The 13,183-nt window shown below is 41.3% G+C and overlaps 1 protein-coding gene across 2 annotated transcripts in view; it reads right to left on the bottom strand.

Annotated features, from left to right (window-relative positions):
* The window catches only part of THSD7B (thrombospondin type 1 domain containing 7B), a 501,312-nt gene extending 488,416 nt beyond the window's left edge, over positions 1–12,896 (bottom strand). For both annotated transcript variants that reach the window (XM_073545559.1, XM_073545560.1), the window contains exon 1: positions 12,660–12,896. The gene's annotated coding sequence lies outside the window, so the exon portion shown is untranslated. The remainder of the gene's footprint in view (positions 1–12,659) is intronic.
* Between the last annotated feature and the right edge of the window lie 287 nt (positions 12,897–13,183).

Here is a 13,183-nt window from a genome sequence, read left to right as displayed (position 1 = left end):
TTGTCACGGGGTCCTTCTCTGGTATCACACAATCAACAGAGCAAGCGAAGAGTGAACAATTCCTAGACCTTTATTCAGGCAAAAATACGAAAAGGTCCATATTCAGTCCACCACACTGAGGATAAGATAGTCCAGAATAAGAATGCAGTCTAGTATCAGGATAAAATGTCCAGGGAAACGAGATTCCACAACTCTAGCATCCAGAGGATAAAAATGGGTCCTTCTCTCTGAAATGCAGCCTTTTCACCATCTTGTCTATACCGGAACTGACTTGTCCAGCTGCCGTTCTTCCCCCCACCCCCTTCCTTGTCCAGGGGTAATCAAGCAAGTTGCCTCCCAGAAGAGAACAAAGGGCCTTAGGGTACCGTTACACCTAGCGACTCACCAGCGATCCCGACCAGCGATATGACGCGGTCAGGATCGCTGGTGCATCGCTAGGTGGTCGCTAGTGAGCTGCCACACAGGCAGATCTCACTAGCGACATCGCTGGGGACGGGGATCGCTACTTACCTGTCAGACGCGGCAATCCTGCGTCCTCCCGCCCGGCTCCACGCGTCGCTCATCATCACAGCAGGAAGCGCCGCAGGAAGTGACCGACGAGGAATGGTCCAGGAGCTTCTCGCGCGATCATCGATAACCAGCGGGGAAGCCGGTCGGAGGTAAGTATCACATGTAGTGATATCGCTAGCAATATCGCTGTAACGTCACAAAATCGGTGACTTTACAGCGATATTGCTAGCGATATCGCAGTGTGTAACGGGGGCTTTAGGGATTAATGCACTACAGGGGGTCATCAAGAGACAGATACAGTGAGGCTGTAGACTTACAATGTGATAAGAAAGACACTATGAAAATAACTGGAATTGTTAAAAATAGGAATATACAAAAAATGACATCCACATAACATATCACACTGCCCCCTATGTACAAGAATATAACTACTATAATACTGCCCCCTATGTACAAGAATATAACTACTATAATACTGCCCCTATGTACAAGAATATAACTACTATAATACTGCCCCTATGTACAAGAATATAACTACTATAATACTGCTCCTATGTACAAGAAAATAACTCCTATAATACTGCCCCTATGTACAAGAATATAACTACTATAATACTGCCCCCTATGTACAAGAATATAACTACTATAATGCTGCCCCTATGTACAAGAATATATCTACTATAATACTGCCCCTATGTACAAGAAATTAACTCCTATAATACTGCCCCTATGTACAAGAATATAACTACTATAATACTGCCCCCTATGTACAAGAATATAACTACTATAATACTGCCACTATGTACAAGAATATAACTACTATAATACTGCCCCATATACAAGAATATAACTACTATAATACTGCTCCTATGTACAAGAATATATCTACTATAATACTGCTCCCTATTTACAAGAATATAACTACTATAATACTGCTCCTATGTACAAGAAAATAACTACTATAATACTGCCCCTATGTACAAGAATATAACTACTTTAATACTGCCCCTATGTACACGATTATAGCTACTATAATACTGCCCCTATGTACAAGAATATAACTACTATAATACTGCCCCTATGTACAAGAATATAACTACTATAATACTGCCCCCTATGTACAAGAATATAACTACTATAATACTGCTCCTATGTACAAGAAAATAACTACTATAATACTGTCCCTATGTACAACAATATAACTACTATAATACTGCCCCCTATGTACAAGAATATAACTACTATAATACTGCTCCTATGTACAAGAAAATAACTACTATAATGCTGCCGCTATGTACAACAATATAACTGCTATAATACTGCTATGTACAATAATATAACTACTATAATACTGCTCCTATGTACAAGAATATAACTACTATAATATTTCCCCCTATGTTACAAGAATATAACTACTATAATACTGCCCCCAATGTACAAGAATATAACTACTATAATACTGCCTCCTATGTACAAGAATATAACTACTATAATACTGCCCCTATGTACAAGAATATAACTACTATAATACTGCTCCCTATGTACAAGAATATAACTACTATAATACTGCTCCTATATACAAGAATATAACTACTATAATACTGCCCCCATGTACAAGAAAATAACTACTATAATACTGCCCCCTATGTACAAGAATATAACTACTAAAATACTGCTCCCTATGTACAAGAATATACTGTAACTACTATAATACTGCTCCTATATACAAGAATATAACTACTATAATACTGCCCCATGTACAAGAATATAACTACTATAATACTGCTCCTATGTACAAGAAAATAACAACTATAATACTGCCCATATGTACAAGAATATAACTACTATAATACTGCCCATATGTACAAGAATATAACTACTATAATACTGCTCCTATGTACAAGAATATAACTGCTATAATACTGCCCCTATGTACAAGAATATAACTACTATAATACTGCCCCTATGTACAAGAATATAACTGCTATAATACTGCCCCTATGTACAAGAATATAACTACTATAATACTGCTCCTATGTACAAGAATATAACTGCTATAATACTGCCCCTATGTACAAGAATATAACTACTATAATACTGCTCCTATGTACAAGAATATAACTGCTATAATACTGCTCCTATGTACAAGAATATAACTACTATAATACTGCCCCTATGTACAAGAATATAACTACTATAATACTGCTCCTATGTACAAGAATATAACTGCTATAATACTGCCCCTATGTACAAGAATATAACTACTATAATACTGCTCCTATGTACAAGAATATAACTGCTATAATACTGCCCCTATGTACAAGAATATAACTACTATAATACTGCCCCTATGTACAAGAATATAACTACTATAATACTGCCCCATGTACAACAATATAACTACTATAATACTGCCCATATGTACAAGAATATAACTACTATAATACTGCTCCTATGTACAAGAATATAACTACTATAATACTGCCCCTATATACAGGAATATAACTACTATAATACTGCCCCTATGTACAAGAATATAACTGCTATAATACTGCCCCCTATGTACAAGAATATAACTACTAGAAATCAACAATATATTCTGTTTGCCAGCAGCATTACCTTAAAAGAAACATTAAACATTTAACACTACACGCAGAATCCTGCTGCTGCTCAGAGTGAATGGTCTCAGGATAATATAGAAGTCTCCTGAAACAAGGACCCCCTCTCTAGCACGGCATTGGAAAGAGAGTTTTCTAAAGTGGAGATTCTCTTTTAATGGCGTTAACTATTTCTAACACATTTCACTTTTTGACTTTTTATTTCTCATGACATTTTTTCTGTAGATTCGATTAGTGAATATCCTGATAAATGGAGACTCTGCATGGTATATTGAATTTCCTAATATCCTGTTATTGCATCTACGATAGTTTCTTAGATGCTGGAAAGATCTGATAATTACCCTGCAGGGCAGAAGTAAAATCAAATTCCCCTTTTGCATCCCGCCAGGCGCCATCGGCTGAAAATGGGAAAGTTCTCCGTGTGTATCCGGACAGACTCTCTGTGCAGTCTATTGACTGAATACATGGTATCCTGTAGTATCAATGGATCTTGTAGTAACAGCGCTGCGGTTATTGAGGGTAGCGGTACAAAAATTATTTGCCAGGTGACCTGTAGCATTAGAGGGCATTCATTGAAAATATTCTCCCTCTGTCCCGGCATCTCCCTCTGCTTCCAGAACCTTAAAAAGTTCCACGATCCCTTTATTGCTGCTTAGGGTCTTCATATCAAAGAAAACATAAATGTCCCCCACACTATCACCATAGCACTGACTTCTGATGAAAGAGAACATGAAGAAATGGTTCTGAGTTTAGATGAAATGTATCATCTCACATATATGTTTTATTATTGTTTATTATTATTTTTATTGTCTGATTACAATTTTTGTTCTCTAGTTTCTTTACATGACTTCGGGGTGATGTTCTGTCTCTGAGCTGCTACAATAAGGGTATGTGCACCCGTTAAATATTCGATGCTGATGAGAGTGACTTGAACTGAGTTCATTGGCTGTGAACTCGCAGGAATTTTCTCACACTCATGGTGACGTCAGTGAGGTGAAAGGAGTCCAGAGTGAGATACTGAGCAAGCATGCACAGGTTAGTGTCTCTGCTGGATGGCAGGCTGTATGGTTGCATCATGCAACAATGCAGTGTGCCATCTAGATGTAACAGAGCTAGACGTGTCATGGGATAAATGAATTATCTTCTCGGCAGACAGGGGAGGAATATTGTTGTACATTATTTTAATTCTGTTACAGGGGACATTGGCGTCAGTGGACTGGGTGATGCCATAAGTATGGTATAATTTGGATTCATTAAAGGAGTCTGTGTATTTCTTTCAATAAAAAGACTTTATTTTTGGTGTGTGTTTTTTTTATACAGTATCACTATGTGGTTAGTAATGGAGGCGTTTTATTAACGTCTGGGCTTGATGTCGCCTGACAATATAAAGGTGACATCACCCCCCCAACAATCACTCCACTTGAAACCAAACAAGGGCAAGGGGGAAAAGTGAGGCTAAGTGGTACAATTGACGCATCTTATGGGTGCGCCATTTGTGGGACGGCTGAGAGCTGATGTTTTTAGTCTGGGAGGGGGACAATATACATAGCCCCTTCATAGGCTATTAACATCAGCCCACAGCTGCCTAGCATTTGCTGGTTATTAATTATAGTGGAACCCTACATCTTTTTTTTGGGGGGGGGAAACATTTTAATAACTAGGAAAGGCTAAGTATACAGCTGTGAGCTGATGTTAACAGCCAGGGAAGCTTCATGGGCATTACCCACTTCTTAGGCTATAAACACCTGCCCCCTGCAGTCCCCTTTCCCACTGCTGGTTAATAAAATGTCGGGAGATTCCACACCATTTTTTTTCAGAAAATATTTTATAAGGTTAAAAAAAAATACATGTACAGTAAGTTGCACACGCACTGTACTGATCATATATGTGACTGACATCTTTATACAGTATCTATCTATTCTATGTGTAAATATATATTCTATCTATTCTATTCTGTGGGGTCCTGCTGTGATTTTACTGTATGCGGCAAATGAATTGCCGACTTTTCAAAGGATATGGGGTATCCCATGCCTTTTTTTTCCCCCAAAGGCACTTTGAAAAAAGCATGTACAGTAAACTACACACACAAAGCTCTGATTAAATATCTCGCTCACATATTTATATTTTCTATCTATCTATTATCTATCTATCTGTCTAGCTCTTTATATATCTATCTAGCTCTTTATCTATCTGTCTAGCTCTTTATCTATCTATCTATCTGTCTGTCTGTCTGTAGATCTATCTTATCTCTCTCTATATATAATGTATTAAAGACTTTTCCCTTGGAGAACTATGTGTAAATGACGTACAGAATTGCTCTATGTAAAAGCTTATGTTAAAATCGCATTGTAATCGGATTGCATTCACATGTAAATCGGATGCTAGGTGCTAAAATCAGATTGTACTCGCATGAAAATTGCATGATACTCATCCCACTTTTCAGGACCGAGATCGGAACTTTTTTTTCACGGTGATGGGCACGAGCCCTAAGTATTGTCATGGGACAACCTCAGCATATATTGCTATGGGTAAATGAATGGTCACTATTTTCACTGCTGTGTAGTCACGCACACTACCTGTAATGTTTATTCAGTGTTTTATAGCTTTCTCCAAATGTCTTTGTTCTTAAGCTGTCACTATCCAGATTCACATCAAAGTGGCCGCTGCATTTCCTGCCTTGGCTTTTATACAGGCTATTTTAATCAATACAGATAGGCTGTGCTATACCACGTGATGCGATAGCTGCAAGTCATTATAGGGAATCCTGCCAGACTACGTCAAAGTCACGTGAGCCTTCTCTGACTAATACAGTCTTGTGCTTTGTTCTGCTTTTTTGTCAATTCACAAATTGTTAAAATTTTCTGGCATCAGCAAATTTCCTAAAGTTAAAAAAAAAAATCAATTTGCATTGAGTTATCTGTAATATACAGTAGCTATTTTGTAGACTGGAGGAGGTGAGTTGCATTCTACCCCTATGGTCAGTAGTGCAGTGTGACCCTATGCTATCTGCCTTCAGGTTTAGGATGTTACCATTTATAATAATAATAATAAGTTGACAGTGGACCCCAGTGTACACAGCTCAATCTGAAAAGTGATGAGACGTGTTAGACAATTCTGACTGAATAGCAGGATTTTTTTTCTTATACAGGCATTTTTGTTCTTCCACCGCTGAGTAGCCTATGGGGCTTGTGAGCTCAGATTCAGTCATCTCCAGACCATTACGGGAAGCGGCCACAGGACATTTGCTTCTGTACATTACGCTACCTCTCCATTCTACATTGATTTACGGTGTTTCTTACCCAGACTACATCTAGTGCATTAAAAAAAGGCTAGATAGGAAAGGGCAGGAACAAGACAGACTTTAAAGGGGAGCTGTCACTTTCCATAAATATGCAATTTAATTACCTGGTGTAAATGTCGCTGTTCTCCTGAATCCGGCGATGTTTTTCTTTTATTTCTTCTCCTCTCCATTCCTGAGATAGGACCTCCTCTTCGGTGTACATGAATCTAGCCTTGGTAGCTAAGTGGGCGTGGTCATTGTCTTTACTTCATGGGCGTATTCTTGAAGACCATGCCCACTTTGCAAAGAGGAAAAAAGACTTATTTACATATAGAAAGAGGAGGTCATATCTCAGGAACGGAGAGGAGCAGGAACAAAAGGAAAACATCACCGCATTCAGGAGAACAGCAGAATTTACACCAGGTAAAAAAAATTACATATTTATGACAAGTGACAAGCCTACTTTAAATGCAATCTGTGTACTAAAAGATGGCTTTAAGGAGACCTGATATAATAGAAAAAGGCTTAAAAGAATTAACCTCAGAAAATCCTTTTTACCTTCCAAAAATAGTCTGCTCAATATTTATTGCCCCAACTATTACCCCAGATCCTTTCTAAACTGAGGGAGAACCTGGCAGAAATTGTTCAATTCCCCTGCAGCGCCCCCACAGACTAAATAAAGCATTACACATTTCTTATTAAAATCAATGGGCTACTAGGTCCTGCATAGAGGTTATCTCTGTAGATGACTTTTACGTTGGCTTAGTTAGACTGGGCTGAAAACATGCCCACATGTGGTGCCCAGGGGATGCAATATTTTACCATTGGCCACTGTATTCTAGCCTGATTCTGCTGCTTAGAGAATTCATAGAGGAAGGACCTCTATTAACAAAAAATGATATCATTGGGTGTCAGCTGTGTGCAGCTCCTGGAATTACACAGTGTAGAGAGCCGAAACAGCGATGATCCATGCACCATGTAGTGGCCACTCTCGGTACTGCAGCTCAGATACTGTTGAACATAATGTGATCTGATATGCAGGACCCAAGAGCAACCACTACACAGTGTGAGGAATTGTGCTGTATTAGCTCTGGATTTGTATTGATCCGGCCGCCGCAAAATTCTGATCTGTAGGTTCCCCCTCCCCAGAAACTGATATTGAATACCTATCAATATCAAAATCCTGGATAACCTCATCATAAATATGGGATATAAATATATCAGTCACATTACCCTACAGTATGTACAGGACAAAAGAAAGGGGGCGCTATACAACTGCTATCACATATAAAAGCAAGGGGCAGCATGGGGTATTTGTGCCCACTCACCTTGCCATCTGATCACCCATTTAATCCCTTGATCAACAAGATAAGGACACGTTGGTTACAGCTGTCCTTCCATTATTCGAAGGAGTCGCTGATCTGCGCCATTAAAGAAAGAGGTTTATACAGCTGATTACCATTACTACTGTGTATAAGAAGATCTGTAACTTTATCGTTTATTTCACACCTCGATTCCTCACCTTTATTAAGATTTTCTGTAAACAATAGTTTTCTTCTCTACATCCAGAAGCTGAATATCCCGCCCCAGTGCTGCTCACACAAGCGGAACACAATGTATCCAGCCTGGACCATGCTCTCTGAGCTCAGCAGCTTGGACCATGCTCTGTGAGCTCAGCAGCCTGGACCATGCTCTGTGAGCTCAGCTGCTTGGACCATGCTCTGTGAGCTCAGCAGCCTGGACCATGCTCTGTAAGCTCAGCAGCTTGGACCATGCTCTGTGAGCTCAGCAGCCTGTACCATGCTCTGTGAGCTCAGCTGCTTGGACCATGCTCTGTGAGCTCAGCAGCCTGGACCATGCTCTGTGAGCTCAGCAGCTTGGACCATGCTCTGTGAGCTCAGCAGCTTGGACCATGCTCTGTGAGCTCAGCAGCCTGGACCATGCTCTGTGAGCTCAGCAGCCTGGACCATGCTCTGTAAGCTCAGCAGCTTGGAAGCCAGGCGGATACATTGTAGCTGGATTGTTTTACCGCTCTATAGTAAAATATAATTATGTCACATAAAATGGTAAAGTCAGTGTTGGACAGGGGTGCCAAGGGCCCACCAGTAACATTGACTTTGGGGGGGCCACTTTTTAGCTGCTTATAAATATTACACTGCCCTCGATCACAAAGTTACCTCTATCTCTATATAACAATAAACTGGGTAGTTTGGTTAGTGAATGATGAGATGATGCATTTTTCTGTACAGAGTGAATCAAGTGAATTATGCCAAGTATTATCCATATAGTGGGGCTGGGGGCCCAGATCTGCACTGGAGCCCACCGGGGGATTCCCCTGTTATCTTATGGGCCAGTCAGAGCCTGGGTAAAGTCATTTAGCGCTTACTCCAGGCCCTGAAGAATGTGTAGGAGAAATGTGGGGGCTGCTTTAGATTTATTTAGCTCACAGAGGATCATCTAAACTGTATAATTGACGTATAAGTTTTCTATCAGATCCGATCCACCCATTGCAATCCACAATGAGCTCATTCACTGACAACAAGCAGAGATCTGTCAACTCAAACTGTCTGTATAAATTAAGGACATAGCCTTGTAGGAGAGATACAGACCCTACAAAAATTGCACCAGTACTGCTGCCTTCCTGCTGCAGAAATTGAAGTTCAATCAAAAATACTAATAAAGTTCCTCGGTGCACCCTGGGTGTGGCCAAGAGGCTCAGTGCACCATTACCAACGCTGGTTTTGTCGTGCCGCCGACTTTCTCACTGGACTACAGAGAAAGCACAGGCATTCCCATGGAGTCAATCTCCAGTGAGGAAGGCGGGCACATGTAAATCCAGTTACTGGAACTGAGCTTCTTGGCCACACCTAGGGTGCACTGAGCACCTAATTAGCATATTTGATTAAACTTAATTTTTTTTTGCAGAATTGAGGCATTGATGGTGTCCTAATTATAAGGGCTATATCCCTTACAAGGTGAAGTGCTTGGTGCATACTGTCAATTTGGGATGAGACACTCCCTTTAAAAGTAGTAGGAAAGTGAAGCACAAAGTATATTAGAGAGCGGCCAATCTATGCATTGCAGAATAATTCTGTCTTTGTAAAGTAAAGCTGTAATTTAAAGGGACAGTGTGTAATACAGAGCATAGTTTTACCGAGCTCATTCATCGAATCGAAGCTGCACTGAGGCCTCTAAGACCCCGGCCCACAACTTCTGACCCTTTTCTATAGTTTTTCTTCACAATGAGACAAATTTGTGCAGAATCATCCAACTTCTATCTCTAAATGCTGAAGCAACGCTGTCATCAGAAAGTCGGATTATCTATAGAGTCTAATGAAATGGCGCCCCTAGTGGTGATATTGTCACAAAAATGGGGGAAAAAATCAGAAAATGTAAACATTATTTTCACAATTTTTAGCCTATATAAATAACATATAAAATACAAAAGGAATAATCACACAGACAGATAAATCTCCTCCGTAAAATGCCAACCCCAATCTTATTTATTAATACCAGATTCATGTTAATGACTATATGTGATTGGAAAAAAAGAGTCTGCTCTTATTTTCCAGAATCAACACCACTCTTGTCCATAGGCTGTATCTGGTATGGCAATAGTCACTTGAATTTGCGCTAAGGTGCAATACCAAACATAGCCATGGACAAAGGGGGCGCTGATTTTGAAAATAAAATAAATACATATTTGCATTTATAAGAAATTTCCCTTAAACATCTCATTAAATTCTGTTTGGCAGATATGACTGCGCTGATCAGAGGCGCTCGGAATATTTCCAGACATATAGAATAGTAATCTCATCATATAAGTTGTATTTTCGTGGTAGAAGGAATTAAAGGAATCCACATGTTGACTGATAGGTTTGCCATGCAGCACAGGAGCAGTGCATGCACGATTTACTTTGCCTTGTTCTTGGCAGAGAAATGAACCGGTTCTCTGTGCATGCGCCGCTTCAGCTTCATCGCTTACCGAGTTGCCCCCCACTTAGTATTGAAGCAACACCGGAAAATGATGACGCTGATGACACAAACGTGCCATTGAGATCGGCGCATGCGCAGAATAAAGATCATTTTCACAGCCGCCCAACATGTTGACACAGAGGTAGGCAAAAACCCATGGGGCAGACACTAATAGCTCCAAATTAGGGGAAATTCCTTCCCGGCTCCATACGGCAGTCAGACGAGTTCCCGGGATCAACGCCCCATCACAGAATCTGGTGTTCATAACCTGTAATATTATATTGATTATATGTATATATTATATGGAGATTGTGTTTTTGGAATATTTTCTTTTTACTATGCCCATGTACTGGGCACTGGACAGATTCACTTGCACAGTTGTTTTTAAACCAGAAAGTCTGGTGGAAACGGTGAAAATTGGTCAGGAAGGAAAAATAGTCTGTTTTTGGCGCATGCACTGTTTTGGCTTCATCACTTTCTATGCCTTGCAGACAGATGAGGTAGATGGTTATGGGATGGATGGATGGATGGGTAGATGGAGGGAGGGAGGGATGGATGGATAGGTAGATTGATGGGTAGATGGAGGGATGGGTGGATGGATAGATGGATGGGTAGATGGAGGAAGGGATGGATGGATGGGTAGATGGATGGATGGATGGATGGATGGGTAGATGGAGGGATGGATGGGTAGATGGATGGGTAGATGGATGGATGGGTAGATGGAGGGATGGATGGATAGATGGATGGATGGATACATGGATGGGTAGATGGAGGGAGGGAGGGATGCATGGATGGGTAGATGGATGGGTAGATGGAGGAAGGGATGGATGGATGGGTAGATGGATGGTTAGATGGATGGATGGATGGATGGACACATGAGCCCTTTAACACAATGACGGGTATTATTATCGTCATTACAATAACTACTACCATCATCATCGCCGCTATACATTATAAATGTTGTAGTTTGGTCCTTTCTCTTATTTCCTGACAACTGCCAAGAAAAGTTTCCCTTCAGCCTCTGCATTCCATTATCAATGTGATCTGATAGATACAAGATTATCAAATATTTGGAAAAATCAGTGAATATTTGAAAGGAATTTAAAACACATAAGACTATAAATCATGTGACATTATTAATCTGATTATATAGCGCCATCATATTCCACAGCTTTACAGACATCATCATCACTGTCCCCATTGGGAATCACAGTCTACATTCACTATCAGTATGTTTTTTCAGTGTAGGAAGAAACTGGAGGAAACCCACAGAAACTTGGGAGAACATGCAAACTCCTTACAGATCGTCAATGGGGGGATTTGAACCCAAGACCTCAACTCTGTAAGGTAACAGAGCTCCCCACTAGGTAGAGCTTCGATTTCCATTCTGTGCTAGAATCTAGTGCCGGATTACAGGATGAGCCAGTGTATGCACCAGGACTATGGGGATGTACAGCACCGGGCTCATGGGCGTCCCAGGTACTGTACTGATACGTCACTCCCGTTGGAGACACAGTTATCTGACAGGGAGTTACACAAATATAAAATCCTTAGGAATCACAAAATAGTCAGGGGGATTCAGAAAACCTCAGAGGGAACCGGAGAGAGGAGATTCCCTACATTACTATCCCGGGGAAATATCCAACAGAATGTTATGTAATTATCAGATGTATCAATGGAGGCTCAACGAATGTCTGCAGTCATTACAGGAGTAACATTACCGATAGATAAAGAAGAGAGATAGATGGATAGATAGATAGATAGATAATGTTCTAATATATGTGTATAGCCATCATAGGTCTGCATTGATTCAACATCTTAAGAAGTAGGTTTTGCTACTGACCTCCCCTCAGAGTCCTACAATTATAGTATCTAATAACTATGAAGATCTGAATTTTAGATGGATGGATAGACAGATAATAGACAGATGATAGATAATAGACAGATGATAGATAATAGACAGATGATAGATAGATGATAGATAATAGACAGATGATAGATAGATGATAGATAATAGACAGATGATAGATAATAGACAGATGATAGATAGATAGATGATAGATGATTGATAGACATTTTGAAGTACAATTAATCCCATACAGGTCAGAACAATCCAACTTCAGACTGACCACTTGCTTTGTCTCTGTTGCTCTCTGTTATCAGCCATTCCCCTGTTTTGTTGCTGATAATAAGCGGCTCTACTACAACCCCCAGCATGCTCAGCCGGCCAGAGACTTGTAGTTTCTCCCAGACACCCAGGAGAGAGGAGCACCTACCTCTAAGAAGACCCTGCACCCTGGAGCCGGGCTCCATGGACCGAGCTCTGGAGCATCTGGGAAGAAGCTGGAGCCTCAAGGAAAGTGTCATCGAGCCTCGGGTCACAGCCGCACGGCGTGGAAGGGGTTAACGGCGGCCGGTCCCGGGGCTGCAGGGTCCATGGCTGGAGGTAATCCACTATCAGCGGAGAGGAGCGGATCCCAGCCGCCAGCTCAGCGCACACTGCTCCAGCTCCAGCAGCACCAGCGCCACCAGCACAAGAAGACCCACCTCCTGCCAGTGCTGCCACCTGTCTGCACAAGGCTCAGCACATGGGTGTGCGCAGCTCCATGCACACATGTGCCCTCCAGGCTGCCAGCACAGGGCAGGGGCAGCAGGACAGAGGCATGGGGCAGGGGCAGCAGGACAGAGGCATGGGGCAGGGGCAGCAGGACAGAGGCATGGGGCAGGGGCAGCAGGACAGAGGCATGGGGCAGGGGCACCGGGACAGGGGCAGCAGGACAGGGGCATGGGGCAGGGGCAC

Source organism: Dendrobates tinctorius, unplaced genomic scaffold, assembly GCF_039654945.1.
Source record: "Dendrobates tinctorius isolate UK_male_01 unplaced genomic scaffold, ASM3965494v1 ptg000143l, whole genome shotgun sequence".
Classification (NCBI taxonomy): Eukaryota; Metazoa; Chordata; class Amphibia; order Anura; family Dendrobatidae; genus Dendrobates; species Dendrobates tinctorius.
This window is presented reverse-complemented; position numbering and strand designations above follow the sequence as displayed.